The sequence below is a fragment of the Bubalus bubalis genome, chromosome X (assembly GCF_019923935.1).
Source record: "Bubalus bubalis isolate 160015118507 breed Murrah chromosome X, NDDB_SH_1, whole genome shotgun sequence".
NCBI lineage: Eukaryota > Metazoa > Chordata > Mammalia > Artiodactyla > Bovidae > Bubalus > Bubalus bubalis.
This window is the reverse complement of record NC_059181.1, coordinates 29,730,194-29,757,135: the sequence shown is the minus strand read 5'-3', so window position 1 is coordinate 29,757,135 and position 26,942 is coordinate 29,730,194. Positions and strand designations below refer to the sequence as shown.

Here is a 26,942-nt window from a genome sequence, read left to right as displayed (position 1 = left end):
AAGGCTCTGCTCATCACTTTGACAATGCAGTGAGTATAAAACATGTCCTACTGGAAGGGATTAGAGCTGCTACAAGGCTGTGGCAGGTCATGACATTGTGGCACCTTCTATCCCCCCATGGTAGAACAACTTGAGTCCCAGAGAGTAGACCTAATGTCCAAATGGTATACAATAACAAGTCTGAAACTGAGTCCTCACTCAAAGGACTGGGCAGAAGATGGCAAGAGAACCTTTAAATGAGGGAGTGGTAAGAATATCATAGGGATTGAAAAAAAATTTTGCTGGAGTTTTCAAGTAGGAAAAAGTGAATATTTTTTGAAGGCCAGGCTCAGTGATGTGGAAGAGGCAGAAACCAGAATGCAACAGCTTGAGCATTGGCAGAAAAGCATGTAAAGCTAGGTAATATCTAATAAGAGTAAATACATGGACATAGGGTGAAAAAAATGTAAATTTAATTATGATGGAAAGAACCATGGAACCCCTCATGAAAGAGTAGGCACTGAAAAACAGGATTCAAATGATAGAGAAGGGAGAGGAAGAAAAAAAATGAGATGATAGGAACAGAGTATGTAAAGATGAAGAAGCAGAAGTGAAGAGAGTCAGTACTTTGACTGTAGGGTAGAGAATACATTTGGGATAAGAGGCCAGTAAGAATGGGGAAGTAGGCTAGGGACCAGTCGTGAAACTCCTAGAATACCACAGAAATTTTAACAAAATAATTAAATTCAGTCCTTAAGAATTGTGGTGCAGCAAATTTTATTTATTTTGAAAACACTATTATTTCAAAATGTTAGTATGTTTTAACACAACATATTAGCTTTGGAGTAATACATATTTGGTTAACAATCCCCCAAATAAGAATGACATTTCAATGGAAAACTTGATGAATTGTAAAGCATTTTTACAGGGAACACGAAGTGTCTGGTGGTGTTATTAGCACCAATTATACTGTCTATCACAAGATATTACTATATATGTTTCTGTGACTCTGGCTTCCAATTTCATTTTCAATTATAGTATTTTAACATATACACATTATTCCCTAAACATTTCCTTGGAACTTAAATGAAAAGATGCCTTATTTATACTGGAAATGTCACCTATACAGCATTCAATAGGATTCTTTTATTCCAAAGGGCACTGAGAACTCATTAACTAATCAAGCATAGATCATTAAGTATAAACCAGCACATCATATCTTATTCAGGATTTCACCTTCATCTAACAACAGGATTGACCCTCAGTACATGGAAAGTACAGCACTCAACTGAACAACTGCTAGACTTCCTGTAAGTTCTAGAAAGTTAAATAACTTTTTATACTTTTTCAAACATCCAGTGGCTTTATTCAATTTTATTTGTGGAAAAGATCACTGTAAACATAGGCCATAATGTTAACTTTAAGGGTACTTAAGGCCTGAAAATATTTCCCAACAACATTCTTAATGTTTTCACTACGGCAAATACTACTGCTGGCCTACCCGATACCCACTGCCCTCCCCAGTGTTCCTTGATGGCAAAGCACAACTTAGGTAACAGAGCCTCAGAGATTTCATTAATGCTATTTATTGACCACAGATTACAGTCTGTGTCTCATGTCTTGTTTCTTCTTATTTTGCCTATATTCTAGCCATAATGAACCTTTTGAACTTCTTGAGATATGTCATCTTCTCTCATGTCTCTTTGTGGTTTCAAATGCTGTTTCCTCTACAAGGAATACGTTTTCTTCTACATCTTAATTGGGCTACATCATAATCATCTTCAAGACCCAGTTCAGGCTTTCAGTACGTCAGGTTGGGTTGGGTGGTCCTAGTATGTACTCCTACAATTCACAGTGCCTAACTCTCTTCTGGTATGTAAATTATTTAATGCATGTTTTCATGCTCAGTTGCTAAGTCATGTCCCACTCTTCCATGACCCCATGGACTATAGCTCACCAGGTGCCTTTATTCATGGGATTTTCCAGGCAAGAACACTGCAGTGGGTTGCCATTTCCTCCTCTAGGGAACCTTCCTGACCCAGAGATCAGACCCTCAACTCTTGCATCTTCTGCACTGACTGGCAGGCAGATTCTTTACCACTGAACCACCTGAGAAGCCCTTGACATCTCTACCCCACTATTATCATGCTGTTTTATAATCACTGGTCTTTGCTTACAATCTTCTCCATTCTACTACAGGGCCTGGATTATGGTAAGAGTCATCTATGAGCCTAGCACAGTGTCTAACCCATAGTGAAAGTGAAAGTCACTCAGTTGTGTCCGACTCTTTGTGACCCCATGGACTATACAGTCCATGGAATTCTCCAAGCCAGAATACTGGAGTGGGTAGCCTTTCCCTTCTCCAGGGGATCTTCCCAACCCAGGTATCGAACCCAGGTCTCCCGCATTGCAGGCGGATTCTTTACCAGCTGAGCCACAAGGGAAGCCCATAGTAAATATTGAATATGTAGCAAATATTCGATATAATCTTTAAGAATTAATATATTTGTTCATTGTCTATGGAAAGTTGTTCAGAGTTGAGTTAAGTTTGGATGGGATTGGAGTAGAGCATGAAGAGAAGGCTAGCATATGTGTTTCTGAGGAGGAAAGGAAGACCCTTGTCAGAAGACCTTTTGCAAACAGGTGGTCTTGTGCAGGCACTGGCTCCCCCAAAGGTAAAGAAACAAGATGAGGGAGCAGAAAATAAGAACAACAAAAGAAACAAAAGCATTACATACTTCATAGTTTTGTCCAGCATTGTTGCCAAGGACAAGGCTGAGGAATTCAAGGCCAGGGAGTTATATTTCCTAGGTTGCCAGGGAATCCAAAGACCTTCAGTCTGTAACAAACAAAGAGTTATCAGGTTGAGGGAATTAGATGCCACTTTCACCCTTTGGTAAGATGGTAGCTTATCTGCTGAAGAACTGAACATCTTTCCCATCATTAAAGACTTCTGTGAAGGGCAGTGTACCACTTCCCTTAAGGGACTGTTTCAAAATCTCTTCTTACTAGTAGCTAACCTAGGTTTCTGATAAATTTCTGGGCTCCTTTCTTTTAGTAACTTTTGTAGAGATGGAAAACAGATGATTGATATATTCAATAAATCTTCCATAGTTGCAGAGGATGTTTCCTTGAGCTCTTAGTATAGGTAAAACCTCTGCTATTCACCTGTAAATTAGTATTAGCTAATACTTATTTTCAGTTAGGCACTGCATTTACATGGAAAAAGATTTCATTTAATCCTTATATGATTGTGTGAATTAGGTACTGTTATTAACCTCAGTTTTGTAGATGAGAAAACTTAGCCACAGAGAAGACAAGCAACTTGAACAACTTGCCAAATAAACACACAATTAACTTTTCCCTAATTCTTACCGCCTTCACCTTTAATAAAAACTGAATCGCTAACTAGGGTTAAAGCTAAGACTGGTTCTGGAATTTAATTATTTGAAATGATTGATTTCTGAATCCCAAACCCAGATATTCTCTTGTGTAATGAAATATCTTCTTATGAAGACTGGGGATTAGATAGTGTTATTAAAATTTTTAGCAGCCTCTCCAAACATGGTCTACCCAGGAATTAATGGAACTTACACACTCACTTTTTACATGTGGGTGAGTTAGAGATATTTTAAGAGTGCTTATCCTTGGAAATGCAAATCGAAACCATAGAGACATACTACTTCAAACCCACTAAAATGGCTATAATTGAAGTATGGATGATACCAAGTATTGATGAGAATGTGGAGAAATGGAAATCCTCAAATATTGCTTATGGGAATGTAAAATTGTGCAGCCATTTTGGAAAACAGTTCGGTGGCTGCTCAAGCAGTTAAGCATAGAGTTATCATATGACCAATCAATTTCACTTCTAGTTACATACCCAAGAGAATTGAAAACACATGGGAACAGAAAATGAGTCCATGAAAAGTTCATCACAGAATGATTCAAAATAGCTGAAGAATGGAAACTAGTATCTATCAACTGACGAACTGACAAAAAAATGTAGAATATCTGTACAATGGAATACTATTCATCTGCAAAAAACCTAAAGTATGATGTATGCTACCATACACAGATAAACATTGAAAATATTATGCTAAATGAAAGAAGCTTGTCACATAAGATCGCATATTGTATGATTCCATGTATATGAAATGTCCAGAATAGGCAAATCTAGATATATGGAAACTAGATTTTGAGCTTGCCTAGGGTGGGAGAAATGGTAGGAGACTAGTGATGGGTATGGGGTTTCTTTTTGGGAGTGATGAAAATATTCAAAGATTGATCATGACGATGGAGGCACCTCTCTCTGAATATACCAAAAACCAATGAATTGAACAATTCAGTGAATTTATGGTATGCAAAAAAAAACTGTTTTAAATAAAAAGAGCATTTATTCTCCTTTACTCCAAACATAACTTACTATCATTAAGTCATTTGATAGGTTACTGTGGCACTGATATGAGAGTTTAGTTGTATTCTGTTTTCAGTACCACTCACTCACTTCAGTGAGTTGTTGCACAGGAAGCAAAACAATAAAAATAATTCTCCAAAGGGAGCAGAAGGCCTGATGTCCTGCTTGAATTGTAGAATCATCAACCGGTCCCCCAGTAACACAGAGGGCTGACCTGTCTATAACTGAATTGTTATTAAGAATTCACACAAAGGGGAAGAAGTTCAGACATGTCCTTTCTTCCACCTTCCTGCTCATGAGACAGCTCCATGCCTTAGATTCTAAAGCTTAGAAGCTTAAGTTGTTTTTCCTTGACCCAATAGCAGCAAAGTAGTAAGTAATGCCAAGAACTGGTTTTAAGAAGGAAACTTCATCTCCAGGGAATTAGATCACAGAACTGGCCCGACAACTCCCTTGCCCCTCAACATACATCCCAGACATTTCCCAAAGGATAGGAAACTATTTCATGACTTTATCTTATCAGCCTGCAGATATCCCCTTGAATACCAAGTCCTCTTCTTGTTCTTAAGAATGCAAGCCATTCCGAAAGTCAAAAAGATACGGGAACTATGTTTACACTCACACTTGTATTTAACCCAACTTCAATCAGTGGAGCCCCAAAGGAGAATATACATCAGTCCAGGGATGGTTCTGAATTACATTTCACATCACAGCTTGATAGTTGAGTGGTCTTTCTCCAACTCAACAGCTGACAATGTGGGAGGCACAGTCTGAAATGAACAGGAATAGTTATCCAGCTCCAGGTGGGCAGAATGGAAAGCATGAGAAAAGAAATATTCTTTATATTTTCAGAGTGTGTAGAAAATTCCAGATTTTCCAGAGAGATGAGTGAGAAGCCAGGGAGATAGGCAACAGTTTGACAAGCAATGGGTAGCACCTCTTTGAGCATTCGTGCCTCCTGAGGTCAAAACAATAGTGCTTTCTGAACAATATATACCCAGACTGTCAGGTTTTTTTTTTCTTCTCCAGAATGTGGCTTAACTGTCTCATTAAATGAATGCAGTGCACGTTGAATTTTTTTGCCAAGACTTTCTACATTTATTGATCGTTCCTCCCTTGCCCTAGGATTGTTGGATGCTAATTTGAGAAATGCTTAATTGGAAGAATAGTTGGAATGTGAATTCATTGGAATTGCTGATGGTTTAGGTGTAGAGTGAGAGAGAAGGTGAAGAGTCACAAAGATTCCTCTATTTTCAGTTGAGAGCCTGCCCAATGCAAAGAAGCTTAAATGAATTGTACATGAAGATCAGCTCACTGGAACCTAGTCTAATGCCAGTGGGTGGTGCTTGTGTGTGAAAGAAATAAGATTTATCATCTGTGGGATGCTGTTTCTGTGTTGGTCTCCAAGCTGATACTTTACATACCAATTTGTACTTAATACGAGAAAAAATCTTTCTGTACAGCACAATTGTTTGAAAATAAAATGTGTCACTTTGGGAAGAAGAAAACATCTTACCAGAAAAAGGGTATGAGGAAAGGCTTACCATTTGACCGCCCTTGGGGATGATGTAGTAGACTATGCTTTTCAAACTTTAAGGTGCTGGGAAGCACCTGAGGATCTTGGTAAAATGTGTATGCTGGACTTCCCTGGTGACCCAGGAGTTAAGAATTTGCCCAGCAATGCAGGGGACACAGATTCAATCCCAGGCTGGGGAGGATCCCACATGCCAAGGGGCAACTAAGCCTGTGGGCCAAAGCTACTGAGCCTGTGTTCTAGAGCCAGGGCTCTGCAACGAGAAGCTGCCACAATGAGATGTCCACACACCAAAAGCTGCAAAAAGCAACAAAGATCCAGTGCATCCAAAAATAAATATATTTTTTAAAAAATAAGATGCTTATGCTGATTCAGTAGTTCTGGGCTGGGGCCTGAGACTGCACTTCTAAAAAACTCCTAGGTGTTGCTGCTGCAGCAGGTCCACGGGCCACAGTATACCAAGGTTGTAGAGCAAGTCTCAATCTATTTGTGGTCATGAATCTATGTAATGGATTATTATGAAGATTAAAAACATATAAAATGGGAATTCCCAGGTGGTCCACTGGTTAGGACTCCATGCTCTCAGTGCTGAAGGCCGTTGTTCAGTTGCTGGTTGGGGAACTAAAATCCCACAAGCTGCATGGGATAGTCAAAAAAAAAAGAAAGCAAAAAAAAAAAAAAAAAAGACACTGCCACCCCCCAAAAAAAAACAAAAACAAAAACTCCACCACATACAAAATAGAAAAAGGAGGAAACATCTGAGTTCACTGCACACATACTGCTTCATGAGAATTCTGTTTCAGTTATGATCCAGTTTGTATGTACTGTATTATGATGTAGTCTATGTACTTCTTGTTTTTTTAATACAGGGTCACAAATGAAAAGATTGGAAAGCTATGACTGTGGAGGAAACTTGTATGAACAGATTGAATTAGAGAACTGCTTAGGTTTCTCCTTTGAAATTCTAAGATTTGGTGCAATCTTATGCCTCTTATCTAAATCTCTCATTCCACAGTTCAGAGAATATTCAAAGAGGCTTGAGCATCAGTGAATCCATTAACTTCATCTTCATACTGGCAACCCAAAATGTTGAACGTAGGCCAAGCATCACGTAAAGCTGTGTCATTTCCCTGTGGTTATCAGTGCTTTGATTAAAAACAAACAAACAAAAAAACAAACCTGAGATAGTACCTTCTTTCAGGGTGGGTTTCTGTAACCGAGCAGGACCCCATGGGGCCTTCCCTGGGACAGGCCTTCCCCCATATCCTCTGCTTTAGCTCCTCTCAAGTTCCTTGGGGCTTCACAAATGGCTCAGTGGTAAAGAAGCTGCCTGGCAATGCAGGAGGTGCTGGTTTGATCCCTGGGTCGGGAAGAACCCCTGGAGAAGGAAATGGCAACCCACTCCAGTATTCTTGCCTGGAAAATCCCATGGACAAAGGAGCCTGGTGGGCTACACTCCATAGGGTTGCAAAGAGTCAGATAGGACTGAGCACACATGTTTAAAGCAGAAGTACCTAGATAACAGGATCTGATGCACATTTCCTGAGCTGTTTTCCAGATGTAAAAAACCTTCCCCTATTCAACAAACTGAAGATGTTAAGCACTTGATGACTGGAAACACATAACCCCAGCCCTCCCAGAATCTAAGGATGTTAACCCCGGGACACCACCCTGCTGTACTTCACCATCAGCCAAACAGCGAATTGTGCCATGATGATCACAGACCCTGGGGACACCTCTCCCTCACTTGTCTTTTAAAAATGCTTTGCCATCAGCAGATTAATGGATAAGAAAGCTGTGGTACATATACACAATGGAGTATTACTCAACCATTAAAAAGAATACATTTGAATCAGTTCTAATGAGGTGGATGAAACTGGAGCCTATTATACAGAGTGAAGTAAGCCAGAAAGAAAAACACCAATACAGTATACTAATGCATATATATGGAATTTAGAAAGATGGTAACAATAACCCTGTATACGAGACAGCAAAAGAGACACTGATGTATAAAACAGTCTTTTGGACTCTGTGGGAGAGGGAGAGGGTGGGATGATTTGGGAGAATGGCACTGAAACATGTATAATATCATATATGAAACGAGTCGCTGGTCCAGGTTCGATGCACAATACTGGATGCTTGGGGCTGGTGCACTGGGACGACCCAGAGGGATGGTATGGGGAGGGAGGAGGGAGGAGGGTTCAGGACAGGGAACACGTGAACACCTGTGGTGGATTCATGTTGATATATGGCAAAACCAATACAATATTGTAAAGTTAAAAATAAAATAATAATAAAAAGAAAAAAAAAAAGCTTTGCCAAAACCTTTCATGGAGCTAGGGGCTTTTTAGGGCAAGAGTTACCTCTCTGCTTGCACGGTCTTGCAATACACCTTTCTGCTCAAAACTCCGACGTTGTGGTTTGTTTGGCCTCACTGTACATTGGGCACACAAACTTGTGCTAACATTTTCAGTTATTTCTGTTAATCGTTTTGATGCTGGGTCATTTGCCTAATTACAAGGGACTGTTAAATACCAATTTGTGAATTATAGGCAAAGCTATTTGAAAGTAAAATAAGAACCTAAGAGAGTTAATGTTATTTTCAAATCTACCTTATTTACAAGGTCATAATTCAAATTCTAAATAAATCCAGTTCATTATTTTTTAACTGAACAAAGATTGCATTTGAAATTCAATCCACATACAGTGTCACTTATTGCTGTAGTTTATAATTTGTACCCAAAAGATCTTACTTAGAAAGACTGTAGACTTCCCAAGGGTGCCAATGTGTCTATGAACATACAGATTCATATACACACTGTTTGCAAATTGAGTTTTGGAGCAGAGTAGCCAAAGGTAAGCGAAAACAGCTGCAAGTATTTTAATGAGATAGTTCAGTTTGGAGTTTTACTACAGCAAGAGTCAGAAGGGTAAGTTTGCTCTCTGAGTCATTAATATGACTTTTCTTGTTAACATTTGCATTGAAGGAGTTAGATCCTATCATATTAATTCACATGACTTCTCTAATACATGCATAATGCTATGCAAATTACTTTAATTATGAAAATAATGGATACTGCATTTTAAAAACCTGTAAGATAGTCACATTTTTCTATTTTACAGTTGTTTTCCTGCATTACCAGATAATTTTCATTTAAAAACATGAGCTGTTGTTTCAAATAACCCACTGGGTAAAATCAATACAGTATTTCCTTCTTAGTTAAAAAATAACAAGTCCAAGTCCATTCCAAGTAATGACTACCAATACTAGAAACAGCTAATTTGATCTTAAGGCATTTCAACGATATTTGAATGTTGTGATGCAGAAAATGGAGCTTGGGACTTCTAGCCACTGAAGCTCAAAATGAAGCAACTTTGGGGAGAAATACAAATAAGTGAATGCCCTCAACAATATATGAACAGAACTCAGAAAACTTCTCTTCATTCTTTCTCAAGCATGAAATTAAATTTTTATTTATAATACATCCTTTTTTCTTTTTTATTTACTTTTTTAAAAAAACCTTTTATTCTATATTGTGGTATAGCTGAGTAACAAACAATGCTGTGATAATTTCAGATGAATACCAAAGGGACTCATCCACACATATACATGTATCCATTCTCCCCCAAGCTCCCCTCCCATCCAGGCTGCCACATAACACTGAGCAGAGTTCCATGTGCTATACAGTGGGTCCTTGTTGGTTATCCATTTTAAATACAGTAGTGTGTACATGTCCATCCAAAACTCCCTAACTATCCCCTTCAGCCCATCCTTCTCTCCAGCAACCATGTTTGTTCTGTAAGTCTGTGATCCACTGCATTCTTACCTTCATCTACTAAGCCCATACTCAGCTGGGTACTAGATGTGTTAGGAAGTACAGCATAAACACAAACTGAGCCCTGTCTAGAAATCCTTTTCAGTTGGTTTTTCTAAATTGCTAGAATTCAGAGATGCAAAGTCAAATGGATATACATTCAATTGAACAAATCTGCATTTAGCTCATGGTAGATCTTGACATTCTCTTCTTACTGAGTTACATTACTATTTGGCATATCTTTAATGTGGCTAAAAAATCAAATTAAGTGCAGTCCATGTTCTCAGGGATCAACAATTAGCAAGCTAATAAACTGTTTTCTACTGACATTTCAAATGCTCAAGTTAACTGTTTACATGCCAAGCTATGTCTTGATTACAGGTCAGCAAGAACACATAACAAAAAAAAAAATGGGACTGCCATTGTATGCTTGAATTTCACAAGTTTCACCTTTCATATCAGTGAGATAAACTGAATTGGTATTTTTGTATTGAAACATCAGATAACACATGCAACACATGGTTTCATTTGAACATACAGCATGAGAACTACTTGGAGTTTGGATGAGAACTACTTGGACTTTGGATGGAAGGAAACTTTATGTATATCTTAACTGTACTACCCTACTTCAGGCAATGGCTAGTCCTTGGATGCAGTACATGTACCTGTTCCATAGTTGTACTATTTACCTTCAATAATACAGTATTTTGAATTTCACTTGTTACTTTGAATTATAGAAAGAAATGAAAGCAGCAAGTAAATTTAGATTTATCACTAATAGCACTTCTTCTATCAATGTATTACTAAAGATGATTTGATGATTATGCATGGACCAGGCCTAATCCCATTTTTCGAAAAACAGACTGGTTCAAAATTGGGAAAGGAGTGTGACAAGGTTGTATATTGTCACTCTGCTTATTTAACTTATATGCAGAGTACATCATTTGAAATGCTGGGCTGGATGAAGCACAAGCTGGAATCAAGATTTCTGGGAGAAATATCAATAACCTCAGATACACAGATGACACCACCCTTATGGCAGAAAGTGAAGAGGAATTAAAGAGCCTCTTGAGGAAAGTGAAAGAGGAGAGTGAAAAAGCTGGCTTAAAACTCAACATTCAAAAAACTAAGATCATGGCATCTGGTCCCATCACTTCATGGCAAATAGATGGGGTAACAATGGAAACAGTAAGAGACTTTATTTTGGGGGGCTCCAAAATCACTGCAGATGGTGACTGAATCCATGAAATTAAAAGACACTTAGTCCTTGGAAGAAAAGCAATGACAAACCTAGACAGTGTATTAAAGCAGAGACATTACTTTGCCTTCAAAGGTCTGTCTAGTCAAAGCTATGGTTTTTCCAATAGTCATGTATGGAGATAAGAGTTGGACTATAAAGAAAACTGAGTGCCGAAGAATTGATGCTTTTGAACTGTGGTGCTGGAGAAGACTCTTGAGAGGCTCTTGGAGAGCAGAAATCAAACCAGTTAATCCTAAAGGAAATCAACCCTGAATATTCATTGGAAGGACTGACACTGAAGCTGAAGCTCCAATACTTTGGTCACCTGATGTGAAGAGCTGACTTACTGGAAAAGACCCAGATGCTGTGAAAGATAGAAGGCAGGAAGAGAAGGGGACGACAGAGGATGAGATGGTTGGATGGCATCACTGACTCAATGGACATAGGTTTGAACAAACTCTGGGAGATGGTGAAGACAGGGAACCTGGCATGCTGCAGTCCATGGGGTCGCAGAGAGTCAGACACAACTGAGCGACTGAACAACAAAGGCCTCATCCCAAGAAGCATGGTGGTCAGTAAAATTAAGCTTTCACTTCTGCTGGGGGTACAAAAATAAGATTAGATCAATTGGGTCTTAATTACCACATCTAAGACTCTATGAAGATCAATAACCAAAGAAATGTCACACATTTTTAGCTAATTCATGCTAGAGTTGTTGATGAATAATAATGAAATATTAAACTCAAATATCATTTACAGTATGACCTAGCACAAAGGTATAAAGTACTAAAAATTTTAGTTACTAGAAGATACCATTGGTGAAGATATTTGGGGCAGGAAATCTTTTCAAATAACATATTTATATATGTTTAAGTAATAGATTGCCTGGAATTGTATGTAAAGGAATATTTGTTAATTGAAAACATTTAAAGCTAGGAAGGAGAAATCCGTATTTAACATTTCACTGCCAAGATCCAATCACTTAACATAATTGTTAGATTAAACTCTGCAATATGTTATGTGTTTATGTAGATGATTGCTAAATACATAGAAAATATATTTCTTTTTATTCTGCTTTTTCTTTCTCTTTTCTGTCATCTAGGTGAATGAGAATGACACATGCCCCATGTATGTAAAAATCATTTTTTTTCCTCTTCTCCAAAATTAGTTTCTAAGGTATTTTTCAGTTTCAAGTCATATAAGAGGTAGAAAGGAAACGATGCAGAATTTTTTTTATTTTCAATTTTTCCCAGTCTTAATTAGAGAAGCACCACTTTATCATCTTTCACAAATAAAAGGCAATAAGAAAAATGACTTCTGTTTATCATTACAATTTTCCAGCTGCTATAAAAGAAACATTTTTCCCCAGATAAAGGGTGTACACATACTTGTATACACACACACTGAATTGTAACTCTGACTTCCATTCAGGACAATAGTTCAATATAGCTGAACAAAATGTTCACAATGAAACTCCCTCAGCAGATTCAGAGTACTAAGCCACTATGGACTTAGCTATGGTTCATTCATCTTTCAGGGAAGCACAAGAGCAAAAGATAAATCAGGAGCCATTAAAGACCATAAAGTTTCACTTTTTAAAAAAAACTTCAAAATGACACCAAATTTAAAAATGACATGTTCAATGGCATCCAAATCCCCAGTTGACGAGTAGATTTATTATTTGGTCATTTGTTACAGATGAAGAAACTGAGGCACTGAGACTATGAACTAGGTCACAGGGCTTGAGAAGTGCCAACTCCTGACTTCAAGGTTAGTGCTATTTCCTCCAGGATCATGGAAGAAATGACCAGAACTTAGGAACTGAAGCTGCGAGGAGAATGAATGGCTCTTAAATAGTACTGGAGCATATATTAATGCCTTTTGCAGAAATAGGAAGATCATGTTGGGATTAAAATTATGGTTTTAAAGGCTGAAATGCTCCCTGTAAGATGAGGGGTGGGGGTATGAGGGAGGTAATAAAAGGCCAAAATCAAACTTGGCAACATCTCTGTGTGTTGAAATAGTCTCCTGTAATGTGAAGTAAATAAAACAGAAAATAGAAAGACCTTGATCATCCTTGGCCTGTTATCTGAAATGAGTTCATTACTAGTTATCATTTACACAAATTAATTCACATCCCTAACTTTTCTGGATAATGAAGGTTATTACACACTTATTACACTTTTGCAGAGATCTGGCAACACAAAGAATATAGCTTTATGCCACTTTCCATTAAGAAGGTGATTATGAACTTTGTACATCCCTTTCCATTTGTATTCTTTTAAAAGTTAACCTTAGCCTTGTACATGTTGTTTTGTTTAATGTCCTTGTGCCTGGTTTTAATCTTAAATAAAGGGACAAGAAATGCTACTTTTTTTCCTCCAAAATGGGAAAAATCTGAAAAGCCACTTCAACAAACCCAAATACTGCAATAGTTTCTTTCCACTTCAACTAACCTCTCCTACTTGTTAGGCGCTTTGATTTGAGCTAACAAGGTTATCAGACTGTCTGTCTATTGTCCTGTTATGACTTCCTTGGCTGGGTTCCTGCAGTAAACAGTGAGGATGTGATGTTTTGTTCAGGCGGCAGCACAAGAGGGTGGGGGAGGAGGAGGGTCTAAAAAGGGGGGCAGGGTCACCCAGCTGTCAAGGCCTTCCCAGTGGTGAAGTTGTAGCAACTGCTACCTCCGGTCAACTCTAATCAGAGCTTCACTGTGCTGACCTTAGGGGCAGGTCCAACTCCGGCAGCCTGGAAACAGGGACTGAAACTCTGTATGCTTCATTCTTTTGAAGTGAATGCAGACAGCAGGCAGGAGAGGAAATAGAATCAAAGAGCATGAGGAAGAAGGAGCAAGACAAACACTGAATCTGATCAAGGCAAAGGGAGCTCAGGCCTCAACTCAGCACTGACCTATTTTTTTATTAATTCCCTACTCACACACTCACTCACCACATTGCTCTAGATAAATCCTTCAAGGGATGAAGGAGATTGTGTTCAGCAAAGGAGGTTTAACAGAACATTGCATGAAACCTTAAATAATTAGCGAATGAAAAATTTTAAAAATGTATTTGTCCAAATCTCCCCAAGGTTCTTGATTGTCCTATTGTGTCCCTGTTGCCTTTGTCAGAAGTGAAGTCTTTGCAGTATGAATAAAACAGGTGGTTGAGTAGAAGCAAAGTGTTTTAGACACCTCTTTAGGTGTCAGTGTCTGGTTTTACTAACAGTCTTAAGTGACCATGGTCACATACATGATGTGTAACTTTCCTATGGCTTCTACAACAACTTGCTATGAAACTTTGCAGCTTAAATCAACATACGTTTATTTTCTTACAATTCTGGAGGTCAGAAGTCCAGACTGGGTCTCACCGGACTAAAATCAAGGTGTCGGCAGGGCTGTGTTTCTTCTGGAGGTCCCAGGGAAGAAACTGATTTCATGCTTTTTCCAGACTCCAGAGGCTGCCTGTATTTCTTAGCTGATGGTACCCTTCCGTCTTTAAAGTCAGAAAGGTTCAGTGGATTTTTTTCATGTTGCCATCCTTTTGGTTTTGACTTTTCTACTTCCCACTTTCACAATACACTGGTCCTTGTGATTACATTGGGTCTACCTATGAATCCAGGATAATCTCTTTATCTTAAAGTTTGATGGTTGTAAACCTTAAATCCACCTGTAACCTTAATTATCTGCTGTCAAGTAACATAATGGGCTTCCCTGGTAGTTCAGCTGGTAAAGAATCTGCCTACAATGCAGGAGATCCCAGTTTGATTTCTAGGTCAGGAAGTTCCCCTGGAGAAGGGATAGGCTACCCATCACAGTATTCTTGGGCTTCCCTGGTGGCTCAAACAGTAAAGAATCCACCTGCAATGCGGGAGACCTGGGTTCATTCCCTGGGTTGGGAAGATCCCCTGGAGGAGGGCATGGTGACCCACTCTAGTATTCTTGCCTGGAGAATCAATCCCATGGACAGAGGAGCCTGGCGGGCTGCAGCCCATGGGGTCTCAAAGAGACTAAGCACAGCGCAGTACATGTAACATAACATATTCACAGATTCTAGGGATTCAGATGTAGACATCTTTGGGAGGTGGTCAGTATTTTCCTTACCATTCATGAATATTTACAGAATTAAGAAGTAACGAGTACTATTAGGCAATTTGTATAGGATAAATATTAATTAAATTAATGCTATGAAACAAACCTCCTAGAGCAGATGTGGACAAATCAAATTAGGTCATTTTCAAACATTCATGTATATTATTCCAGACATTCGTACATTATCCCCTGTCTGGTTCTTTAGGATTCTCAAAAGATGCAGTTTTCATACAACTAGTTGACTACTGTTAAGTTCAACTATGTCGTTGTTTATCATGCTAAATAGCTATTGGTAAGGAAGAAGTCATTTACAGAAATCATTTTCAAAGTTAAAAGAGAACCTACTGTGTACCACTGAACTGCTTGGTGTGGGGCATGTGATATGATCATGGCAAACACAGATGCCCTCACAAGATTGATGTGTCTATTCACGACTAGAAAGGTAAGCCTCTGTTGAAACCTATGTTACTTTAATCTTTATTCAAATATCTAAGATGGAAGAGGCAGCCTTTTGTCCAAAGGCAGTCTTCTTTCTAGGACATACTGTATAATCAAAGGGTTTGGTTATACAACCAAGGTGCTTAATTCTTCTTTTATTCCATCAACTATTTCAAAGCATAGTGGAGTTTATCTACTTATTGAATTATTGGTACACAATTTTACCTCAGATTAAAGACTAAATTTCAATGCAATATGTTTATCTTCATTTTTGAGATAGCTCATTAAAACTGTCATTCAGAAATAGATTTATGCTGACAATTTTGAGGTAGAAGCCTCTGCCTGGACTAGAGTGATAGACGCCTAAGAAACAATCCTGATTCTTGTCTCATAGGCTTCCAACTTCTCTTCTATGCTGAGTGACTTAGCAAAATACAACTTTTTAGCACAATATACATCTGCATGACCTGGTCCTTGCCGGGAATTTCTCTGCAGACATATTTCCCACCACTTCTCATGTGATGCTTCCTAAGTTCATATCAGACTTCCTGTAACTCTCTGTACAAGTCAAGTCATGCTGTGTCAAGTCTTTGAGCCTTTCCTTTGTTGTTTCTTCTCTTTGGAACACCTTCTCCAGTTTTTCATTTGGCCCATCCCCTGGACAGATATGACAGCTTTACTTAGGTATGACTTCTTTTTTTTTTTTTTTTTTTTTGTCTTTTTCTTAGGTATGGCTGCTTCTTAAAAAATTTCCCCTAACTCCACACAACCCATCTTGGGTGATGGTGCCCCTCATCCTCTATACTGTTTATCCCCCTCTTGACTTCATGAATGACGTCTTAATCTCTTGTTTTCCCAACAATTAGGGAGGAAGTCTACAAGGTATTTAAGACATCAGGGATGATTTACACGGGAAACTCTATATTCTCCATCAGAGTAACACACAATAAAAGAGATTTGGCAAATGGACCTGAGCTATAACTGTGCAGTCTGACCTTCAGTCTCCAAGGGACCAGAGAGATCATGCCTGTTTTCCTGACATCAGAAAGGTCAGGGATCCAGTCTTTAGATTTTTAGCTTGTACTTTCTCTGGAGGAGGGAGGAGGGAGGAGGGTTCAGGATGGGGAACACATGTATACCTGTGGCGGATTCATTTTGATATTTGGCAAAACTAATACAATTATGTAAAGTTTAAAAATAAAGTAAAATTAAAAAAAACTCAACATTAAAAAAAAAAAAGATTGTTGTGTGCTTTTTCACAAAAACAGACATATGGATCAGTGGAACAGAACAGAGGGCCCAGAAACAAATCCACACACCTATGGTCAATTAATCTTAAACAAAGGAGGCAAGAATATACAATGGAAAAAAGACAGTCTCTTTAGCAAGGGTTATTGAGAAAGCTGGACAGTCGCATGTAAATTAATGAAGTGAGAATACACCCTCACACCATACACAAAAATAAACCCCGAATGGCATAAAGACCTAAATATAAGACATGATTCATAAAACTCCTAGAATACAGGCAAAACATTCTCTGATATAAATCACACCAATGTTTTCTTAGGTCAGTCTCCCAAGGCAATAGAAATAAAAGCAAAAATAAACAAATAAAACCTAATCAAATTTACAGGCTTTTGTATAGCAAAGGAAACCATTAACAAAATGAAATAACCACCTATGGATTAGGAGAAAATATCTGCAAATGATGCAACCAATAAGGGCTTAATTTCCAAGATATACAGAACAACAAAAAACAAACAGCTGAATCCAAAAATGGGCAGAAGACCTAAATAGACATTTCTCCAGAAGACCTATAGGCACATAAAAAGATGCTCAAAACTGCTCATTATTAGAGAAATGCAAATTAAAACGATGGTGAGGTACCACCTCACACTGGTAAGAATGGTCATCATTAAATATCATATATGAAATGAATCGCCAATCCAGGTTCGATGCATGATACAGGATGCTTGGGGCTGGTGCACTGGCATGACCCAGAGGGATGGTACGGGGAGGGAGGTGGAAGGGGAGTTCAGGATGGGGAACATGTGTACACCTGTGGCAGATTCATGTTGATGTATGGCAAAACCAATACAATACTGTAAAGTAATTAGCCTCCAATGAAAATAAATACATTTATATTAAAAATAAATAAAAAATAAATACTCTACAAATAATAAATGATGGAGAGGGTGTGGAGAAAAGAGAACCCTCCTATTCTGTGGTTGGAAATGTAACTTGGTGCAGCCACTATGGAGAACAGTAGGGAGGTTCCTCAAAACAACTAAAAATAGAATTACCATATGATCCAGCAATTTCACTCTTGGGCATATCTGGACAAAACTTAATTCAGAAAGATACATGCATCCCCGTGCTAACAGTAGCACTATTCACAATAGCTAAGACATGAAAGCAACCTGAATATCCACCAAAGATGAATGGATAAAGATGCAGTACATACATCCAATGGAATACTACTCAGCCATAAAAAAGAATGAAATAATGCCATTTATAGCAACATGGATGCAACTTGAGATTATCATACTCAATGAAATAGTCAGAAAGAAAAAGACAAATATCACACAATATCACTTGTATGCAGAATCTAAAACATGACACAAATGAACTTATCTATGAAACAAACTCAGAGACATAAAATTTTGGTTGCTGAGGGGAAGGGGAAGTGGGGTAAGGATGCAGTGTGAGTGTGGGGTTAGCAGATGCAAACTAATATTTATATATATATATAGAGAGAGAGAATGGATAAGCAACAAAGTCCTACTGTGTAGCATAGTGAACTATATTCAATATCTTGTACTAAACCATAATGGAAAAGAATATGAAAAAGAATGCATATATGTATAAATGAATCACTTTGCTGTACAGCAGAAATTAATACAACATTGGAAATCAACTATACTTTAATGAAATAAATTTTAAAAATATAAAGTATGGCCTGGACAAAAAGAAAAACAGACTGTTGTGTGCTTTTATCGCTGAACTCTATCCTTCAACTTTCAAGTGGGTTCTGCTATATTACCACTGGGTCAATAGATTCATCTTCATAGTCAATTAAAAACTGGGGTCCTATGTGCTTCTCTCAGCCTTAATTTTTTTTTTAAGTTGATAATACTAATCATAGACTTGCTGACAAGGTGTAAGTAGGAGTTTCCAAATTCTTCTATCTAAACTCACCTCTTTCATTAAATGGTATGTTCAACTAGAGAAAAATCCCTGCAACAGATTTTCAGTCTTGGATTTTCCCAATGGCGATTAATATGAATCTTATAATGAGCCTGCCTTTATAGGATCACGAGGCAACTAGCTAAATTAGATGATAATTTAAGTGCTTGTGTGAAGGCTGGGACTGAGTGGAAAGTGGAGAATCTGGATATATAACTGGTGACAACTGATAAAAGCCATAGCTGCTCTTAGCTTCATTAAAATTCTCTCTTTTGGCTAAACATACACTCCCACACTTGCTGAGGCCAACTGACAGAATTTCTATCTCATGGCCACAGAGAACACACAGTTCTTCCAGTAACTAAGGTACTGGAGAGAGTACTAATTCACTTCCATCAGTATGCATCAACCCATGTTAGCAAGATTGTGGGACAAAATTAGACCAGGATCTTCTCTTTTCCACTTTCTAAACCAAGCAGTGGAAAGAACAACTATTTAGAAGTGCGTGTGTGTATGTAAATTCTTCTGTTTTGCAAAGGCACATCTGATCTAAGAGAATCTGAAAGAGATATAACCAGAACTGCAATCCAAATAATGGTTATTTTTTAAAGACTTTTTTGATGCAGACCATTTTTAAAGTCTTTATTGAACTTGTTACATTATTGATTGTTTTATCTTTTGTTTTTTTGGTCATGCATCATGTGGGATCTTAGTTCCCCAACCAGGGATCAAACCTGCACCTCCTGCCTCTGGAAGGTGAAGTCTTAACCACTGGACTACCAAGGAAGTCCCCAAATAATAGTTTTTAACTACATAATAATAGGAAATGAAATCATGAAAACTGATTTCTGAAAACTGATTTATGTTAGTGGTGCATACAGAAAAATATTTTGTGCTGAAAGAAATGAATAAAAAGTACAGGAAGCTGAAACCATTTTTAAGAAACTGAATTTCATAGAATTTTTCCTCAAGCTTAGATGTATGTGAAAATAAAGGTTGTAGGAAATTTCTTCGATTATTAATAGCATGATTCATTTTTGTTCATTCAAATGTCTTTTGTCTGCTGCAATCATATGAGGAATTTTATAGTCTTGCAACATAATCATGAATAATGGGAACATTTCACCTAAATTCAAAATAAAAGTTTTTATTTAATGGAAGCATTAAATTCTGTGGGACAGCTGAATGTTACTAAGTGTTTTTTTTAGCCCTTGGCAGTGAAAAAGGGTATCTTTAGAAGGATTGAAATGGTCACTATGGACCTAAGAGATGTCTCTTTTACACAAACCTGGGGTTCAACTTCAGTCATCCTGGGAAAATTTAAAGACTTTTTCCCTCTTTATAGAATGGACTATGGGAAGCAGGTTGAGGCAAGGAATTTTGAATACCAAGAATGAACTTCATGCAATATAATCATAGCCGTTTAATAGAAAGGTCACTAGGCAAATTTCCAGTCACTTCAATGAAAATCAACCATAATAAAATACAGCAAAGTCCAGCTTTTCTGGTATCCTATCAACTAGAAATTCCCATTCATGGGTTCTCCTACACAGATCACTGAAACCAATATTCTCATTAGTGACCCTTAGGCCCTGAAACATTCTGGAAGATTTCCCAAGTTATCAAAGAAAGATGGAATGACTTCAGCATCATTTGGATGCTAAACATATTTTGCAGTATTTAAATGCTTTTAAAATTGAGGATTCAAGCATGCACAAAAATATAGTACCTTCAATTCCACGTATTATTTGATGAATGAGAAATATAATTTTTAAGTCATATACAGATTTGATATAGAAGCGCCTCTTGGCATTTAATATACATTTACTGAGCATCTACAATATGCTAGAAAGTGTACTAGGTTAGGTAAAAGCTAACAAAAGAAGAGTTCAAGGCCCTTCAGACCTTTAAACTCTGGTGAGAAAGAAAGATATGTACATAGGGAACTGCAATAAAGCATATTTTTAAAAACATGCATGAAGATATGTGTAAACCACTGCTGCAGAATCTCAGAAATGAATAAAGAAAATTTTAAAGTATCACTGGTCAGTATAGCCAATGGTTGTAACATTGCAATATTTGATATATTTGATGAGAACACTATCACATCCACCCCAGTGGTTCAGTTTTGCCCTGACACATAGGCTAATAAAATCCTTAGATTTACAATTTAACATCTGATATTTGATAAGTGTTAGCTCTGTGAAGGAGAAGGCAACGGCACCCCACTCCAGTACTCTTGCCTGGAAAATCCCATGGACAGAGGAGCCTGGTGGGCTGCAGTCCATGGGGTTGCGAAGAGTCGGACATGACTGAGCGACTTCATTCACTTTTCACTTTTATGCATTGGAGAAGGAAATGGCAACCCACTCCAGTGGTCTTGCCTGGAGAATCTCAGGGAAGGGGGAGCCTGGTGGGCTGCTGTCTATGGGGTTGCACAGAGTCGGACACGACTGAAGCGACTTAGCAGCAGTAGCAGCAGCCAGCAGGTCCGTGAAAGGAGGGACTAAGTGTTTTAACATGGGGATACCTGTAGTTTAGGGCTTCCCTGGTGGCTCAGAGGTTAAAACATCTGCCTGCAATATGGGAGACCTGGGTTCGATCCCTGGGTCAGGAAGATCCCCTGGAGAAGGAAATGGCAACCCACTCCAGTATTCTTGCCCGGAGAATCCCATGGACAGAGGAGCCTGGTGGGCTACAGTCCACGGGGTCGCAAAGAGTCGGAGACGACTGAGCAACTTCACTTTCACTTCACTTTCACCTGTAGTTTAATCATATCCAATTTCCAGAGCTGATTTTCTGATTGTTTATCTACATAGGTATTCTTTTTCTCTGTGAACCAGTGAACCCTTCCAAAGCTGTTAGCTGTTTAGAAGAGGCCAGTATTTCCAGTTGGAGGAAGGACCATCTTCAGTCATTGGCAAAGAGGACCTATGTGCCCCTTTTAGAATGTTACTATGCGCACTCCAAGAGCATCTCTTAGTTAACTCTATATACTTGACATCTGACATATCATACTTACATAGTCATATTTCTTATGACTTCTCATACTCATATTTCTTATGAGTTCTTGATTTTGCTGTACTTTAGACTGGAAATGAATAAGCGTTTAAGTAGGTATAGAACATTTTAATACCTGAGCTATAGCTACATTCTAATTTTAGCTTTTAATTAAAATGTCCTCAATTTGTCAACTGATAATTTTTTTCCCCAATAAAAATCCTTATTAGCTGTCAGGAATTTCCTGGTAGTCTGGTTCATGGAAAGAAGGTTCCTCTTTTATTGCCAATAGATACATTATACAGTCTATCACAATTTTCATTAGATGTCTGTTTAAAATAGTGATGGATAATATTATGTCTCAGATTATTTCAGCTATCATATCATGTTCATCAGTAGGCTGGTTATTCTCTGTTGGCCCACAGATACATACTCTGCCCTTTTCTGACCTATTACTAATTTATGGCCCCCAGAATCTGACTGCTGTGAGTGCAAATGAATTTCCTCGACTCCTTTAATGGAAGGCTTTAGGCTGGTTTTGCCAATGGGTGTCATCAGCAGATCAGAGATGGGGAGAAGAAAAAGAACAAGATCATAATATTACTTTTTTGCTTCATCCCTGCTTTGGCAGGGATGCTTTGGTTCTAGCAGTACTGTATCCCTCTGCATCTGTTTGGCCAGACCTCTTCCTTAATTCCAATCCTTTTGGGTTCTGTTTCCTTCTCTTACCCCTTCAGCCCTAGAAGTGGTAATGGCTTTCCACTGTTGCTAGCTTCTGGTGCCTCATCATGCCTAATTTCCTCCCTTAACTCTGTATTAAAATATCTTAATTTGGGGACTTCTCTGGTGGTCAGTGGCTAAGACTCCCCACTCCCAGTGCAGAGGCCCAGGTTTAATCCCTAGTCAGGGAACAAGATCCTACATACCACAACTAAGAGTTCACATGCCACAACTAAGACTCAGTGTAGTCAAATAAATAAATAAATACTTTAAAAAAATCTCTTAATTTTGAATCTTGTGGGGGTAAATTATATTTCCTACTGGGATCCTGAATAATAAAACTTCTTTAAAAAATGTTACAATCCCTAGGAAGAAAATATTAGGCTTTTGTAAGAATCTTGTTTTCTACAAAATAGAACAAAACTTTAACATGATTGCTTAGAATTCAAACACAAGTTATTATAATAAGATTAATAACCATAAACAAAATGAACAATCTACAAAATGGGAGGAAATATTTGCAAACAATGCAACTGACAAGGGCTTAATTTACAAAATGTACAAACAGATCATACAGCTCAACAACAACAACAACCCAATGCAAAAATGGGCAGAAGACCCAAACAGACATTTCTCCAAAGAAGACCAACAGGCACATGAAAAGATGCTGACTGTTCATTATTAGAGAAATGGAAATCAAAACTACAATAAGGTATCATCTCACACCGGTCAGAATGGACATAGCTATGCTGCTGCTAAGTCACTTTAGTTGAGTCCGCCTCTGTGTGATCCCATAGACAGCAGCCCACCAGGCTCCACTGTCCCTGGGATCCTCCAGGCAAGAACACTGGAGTGGGTTGCTATTTCCTTCTCCAATGCATGAAAGTGAAAAGTGAAAGTGAAGTTGCTCAGTCATGTCCAACCCTCAGTGACCCCATGGACTGCAGCCTTCCAGGCTCCTCCATCCATGGGATTTTCCAGGCAAGAGTACTGGAGCGGGGTGCCATTGTCTTCTCCAGGACATAGCTATAAACTCTACAAATAACAAATGCTGGAGAGGGTGTGGAGAAAAGGGAACTCTCTTACACTGTTGGTGGGAATGTAAGTTGGTGCAACCACTGTGGAAAACAGTATGGAGGTTCCTACAAAAACTAAAAACAGAGTTACCCTATGACCTAGCAATCTCACTCCTGGGCATATATCTGGGCGAAACTATAATGAAAAAAAACACACGCACTCTTATGTTCACAGCAGCACTCTTCACAATAGCCAAGATGTGAAAACAACCTAAAAGTCCATTGCCAGAAGATGTGGTGCATATATACAATGGAATACTGCTCAACCATAAAAAAGAATGAAATAATGCCATTTGCAGCAACATGGATGCAACTAGAGATTATCATGCTAAGTGAACTAAGTCAGAGAAAGACAAATACCATATGATATCACTTAAATATGGAATCTAAAATATGATAAAAATGAACCTATCTATGAAACAGAAATGGAATCATGAACATAAAGAACAGACTAGTAGTTGCCAAGGAGGGGGGTGGGAAAGAGATGGTGTAAGAAGTTGGGGTTAGCAGATGTAAGCTTTTATATATAGAATGCATAAACAATAAGGTTCTACTGTATAGCAAAGTATATACAATATCCTATGATAAGAATATTTAAAGAGAATATATATATATATGTATAACTGAATCACTTTGCTGTATGCAGTAATTAATACAACATTGTAAATCAACTTAAAAAATTAAAAAAATGAACCACCACAACAGATTAATGGATAAAGGTGTGATAAATACACACACATACATACATACAATGGAGTATCATTCAGCCATAAAAAGAGTGAAATAATACCATTTGCAGCAACATGGATAGCCCTAGTGATTATCACACTAAGTAAGCCAGAGAGAGAAAAATAAATATCATATGATATTGCTTATATGCAGAATCTAAAAAACAAAGATACAAATGAACTTATTTATTTACAAAACAGTAAGAGACTCACAGACATAGAAAACAAACTTCTAGTTACCAAGGGGAAAGGGGCAGGGATATATTAGGAGGTTGGGATTAACATATACAGTCTAATCTGGTCAACCACTTGTAAAAGAATGAAACTAGAACACTTTCTAACATCATACACAAAAATAAACTCAAAATGGATTAAAGATCTAAACGTAAGACCAGAAACTATAAAACTCCTAGAGGAGAACATAGGCAAAACACTCTCTGACATACATCACAGCAGGATCCTCTATGACCCACCTCCCAGAATATTGGAAATAAAAGCAAAAATAAACAATGGGACCTAATTAACCTTAAAAGCTTCTGCACATCAAAGGAAACTATTAGCAAGGTGAAAAGACAGCCTTCAGAATGGGAGAAGATAATAGCAAATGAAGCAACTGACAAACAACTAATCTCGAGAATATACAAGCAACTCCTACAGCTCAACTCCAGAAAAATAAATGACCCAATCAAAAAATGGGCCAAAGAACTAAATAGACATTTCTCCAAAGAAGACATACAGATGGCTAACAAACACTTGAAAAGATGCTCAACATCACTCATTATCAGAGAAATGCAAATCAAAACCACTATGAGGTACCATTTCACACCAGTCAGAATGGCTGTGATCCAAAAGTCTACAAGTAATAAATGCTGGAGAGGGTGTGGAGAAAAGGGAACCCTCTTACACTGTTGGTGGGAATGCAAACTAGTCCAGCCACTATGGAGAACAGTGTGGAGATTCCTTAAAAAACTGGAAATAGAACTGCCTTATGATCCAGCAATCCCACTGCTGGGCATACACAATGAGGAAACCAGAAGGGAAAGAGACACGTGTACCCCAATGTCCATCGCAACACTGTTTATAATAGCCAGGACATGGAAGCAACCTAGATGTCCATCAGCAGATGAATGGATAAGAAAGCTGTGGTACATATACACAATGGAGTATTACTCAGCCATTAAAAAGAATACATTTGAATCAGTTCTAATGAGGTGGATGAAACTGGAGCCTATTATACAGAGTGAAGTAAGCCAGAAAGAAAAACACCAATACAGTATACTAATGCATATATATGGAATTTAGAAAGATGGTAACAATAACCCTGTGTACGAGACAGCAAAAGAGACACTGATGTATAGAACAGTCTTATGGACTCGGTGGGAGAGGGAGAGGGTGGGAAGATTTGGGAGAATGGCATTGAAACATGTAAAATATCATGTATGAAACGAGTTGCCAGTCCAGGTTTGATGCACGATACTGGATGCTTGGGGCTGGTGCACTGGGACGACCCAGAGGGATGGTATGGGGAGGGAGGGGGGAGGAGGGTTCAAGATGAGGAACACATGTATACCTGTGGCAGATTCATTTTGATGTGTGGCAAAACTAATACAATCATGTAAAGTTTAAAAATAAAATAAAAAAAAACATATACAGTCTACTATATATAAAATCACCAACAAGACCTACTATAGCACAGGGAATTATATCCAATATTTTGTAATAACCTGTAAGGAAAAAGAATATAAAAAATAATATATACACATATGCTGCTGCTTAGTCACTCAGTCGTGTCCGACTCTCTGTAGTCCCACGGACTATAGTCTGCCAGGCTCCTCTGTCCATGGAATTTTCCAGGCAAGAATACTGGAGCAGATTGCCATTTCCTTCTCCAGGGGACCTTCCTGATCCAGGGTCAAACCAGCGTCTCTTGTATCTCCTCCATTGTCAGGTGGATTCTTTACCACTATGCCACCTGGAAAGCTATATACACACATATATAACATTGAATCACTGTGTTGTGCACCTGAAACTAACATGATATTGCAAACCTACTTAAAAAAAAAAAAGCAAACAACAACGAACCACTAGGAGACTGTGGGAGTCACAACAGTCAGACTTGTTCTCTTGAAATTTGTTATAGACTTCATTCGAGTCTTGGTACATCTAGTCTCATCTATGCCTTTAAATACACACTGATGTCAGAGGCAAGGATTAGACATGGAAGTAATGTCATTTCTCTGCTCAGCACTTTTCAAGGACTGCCCATCATTCCCAGTTAATGATACACAATCCTTCAGGATGTGCTTGCTACCTACACGGCCAGTATTATCTCCAGACACTTCCTCTGTCACACTCAGCGGAACCACTTAGGGCTTTCTGAGCATTCTCTACTTCCCTCTACAACTGGAATGCTCATCATATTTATTGTTGTTCAGTCACTCAGTCGTGTTCAATTCTTTGTGACCCCATGGACTGCAGCACGCCAGGCTTCCCTGTTCTTCACCATCTCCTGGAGCTTGTTCAAACTCATGTCCATTGAGTCAGTGATGCCATCCAACCATCTCATCCTCTGTCATCCCCTCCTCCTCCTGCCTTCAATCTTTCCCAGCATCAGGTCTTTTCCAATGAGTCAGCTCTTTGCATCAGGTGGCCAAGGTATTGGAGCTTTGGTTTCAGCATCAGTCCTTCCAATGAATATTCAGGGTTAATTTCCTTTAGGATT

General features: G+C 38.3%; 1 long non-coding RNA gene across 3 annotated transcripts in view; it reads right to left on the bottom strand.

The window, feature by feature from the left end:
• LOC112582299 overlaps window positions 1-26,942 on the bottom strand; it is a 114,220-nt gene that overhangs the window by 40,236 nt on the left and 47,042 nt on the right. For all 3 annotated transcript variants that reach the window (XR_003106821.3, XR_006548555.1, XR_006548553.2), the window contains exon 3: window positions 2,718-2,818. This is a non-coding gene — a long non-coding RNA (uncharacterized LOC112582299). The remainder of the gene's footprint in view (window positions 1-2,717; window positions 2,819-26,942) is intronic.